Source organism: Myzus persicae, unplaced genomic scaffold (genome assembly GCF_001856785.1).
Source record: "Myzus persicae strain clone G006 unplaced genomic scaffold, MPER_G0061.0, whole genome shotgun sequence".
Lineage (NCBI taxonomy): Eukaryota > Metazoa > Arthropoda > Insecta > Hemiptera > Aphididae > Myzus > Myzus persicae.
The window spans coordinates 1-1,712 of NW_019103104.1; the positions used below are offsets into that span (position 1 = coordinate 1).

Sequence of the window (1,712 nt, forward strand, 5' to 3'; positions counted from 1 at the left end):
TTAATTTATAGTTCAATGTAATTTATAATAGCTAAATATAAATACTTATTACAGCTGTTTATTAGAACAAGATTAAAATTGAAATTTTTGCTGCCCAACAAAATACATCATACCACTCTGTGTCTTTGACAAAAAAAAAGGTTGTGAATTTTTGTATGCCTGAATTGATTTGAAATTGGGTATAAATTGTATATTTATTTAACAGTTAATGAAAAAGCTGGTTATTTATATAAATATTGGTCTGATTGAATATCAAATTTCGTACACGGTGTTTGTGAACCCTTGCGGAGGCCTGCAACTATGTTTTGAAATCCCATAAACGCTGAACTACAACTACAGTCGTTGTTAATGTCATCAAGATCGAGATACCGGACAACTACTCCACTGTCTTGATTAAGTGCAAACGTTCCCTATAAAACCATAAAAAAATATGATTAAATAAATTTAATAATAATAACTATTTAAATCAGACAAATTAATTTCTAGAATACGGCTAGAATTAGTTCTTTAATCACATTATACGTATGTACATAATATTGTGTTGCTAAAGTTTACAATCGATGGCCAGTTACAGTATGAAATTTATATTTTAAATGCCAATCATCTGCTTCATCATAATAGCTTTTAGGACAACATATATTTTATATGGATTCATTGCACATTATCTACACAAAAAGTGGAATTTTGGCTTTACTAAACTATATCTGTAAAATATTTATACTCTTAATATATTAAACGGTAACTAAATTGGTAGAGCTACAAAAATATTTTTTTAATTTGTTTAGTGGATTTTAATTTCTAAATTAAAAACTGAAATCATGCTAATACAGAATTTTTAAAAACCTATTAAATATATTATCAAAAATAAATAAAAGATTTTCATTTTATACAAGTTTAAAAATCTAGAAAATATATTTATTTTCGATATAAGTACTTAGAGACTGCCAGTCTGCTTGTACAAAGTATGATACAAATATAGTAATCATAATATAAAATAACGATCATTTGGCGATCATATATACATATGTATGAAATTTCAATTGGTTTAAATTATTTTGAAAACTAATATTTTAGTCCAACATTTATGATTTTACCTTGTCAAAAAAATATATTGTATTTTGTACACACGAATTTGAAATATTCAATTTTCCTTGACACACCTAAAACATATTAAATGTACCTAATGAAAGAATCAAATGTGTTTTCTTAAAAATATTGAAATCTACGATACTTTTGCATATGTATTCACCGTATTTGGAGAACTTGCGTCTACTGGAGCTAATTCAATCTCATAGGTGATTTTTGTAAGACATATTTTTGTTGACTTTAGATATTCTGCTACTTCTTCCTAAAAATTATCAATTAAGATGGTGTCATTACAATTTTTAATTGACATTATTAGATAGTTATATATTCTTGGTTTATGCCAAATCATTCATTGATTAATATATTCTCACAAGGTATCTATAACTTTTTTATCAACTTACACCTTTATTTCTTTTCCTGCTTTTCATATTATTTCTTATTAAATTGTTTACTATATTATTACTCGCCACTTATTTAACGCCGACCACCCCTGGACTATAGGATACAACTTACCTTTTTGAAGGAATTAGAGAACAATTTTGCTTATAACCTCCTCCCCACCCAAATATCCCATAGGCAATCGTCCCCTCAAAGATTTAAAGAAATTTCAATATTAACAAAATACT

The 1,712-nt window shown here is 26.5% G+C and overlaps 1 long non-coding RNA gene across 1 annotated transcript; it reads right to left on the reverse strand.

The window, feature by feature from the left end:
* Positions 1-14: 14 nt before the first annotated feature.
* On the reverse strand, positions 15-1,685 carry LOC111033789. The gene is made up of 3 exons (XR_002604468.1): positions 1,232-1,685; positions 1,095-1,160; positions 15-410 (listed from the first exon to the last, which is right to left on the reverse strand). It is a non-coding gene; the product is annotated as an uncharacterized LOC111033789 (long non-coding RNA).
* Between the last annotated feature and the right edge of the window lie 27 nt (positions 1,686-1,712).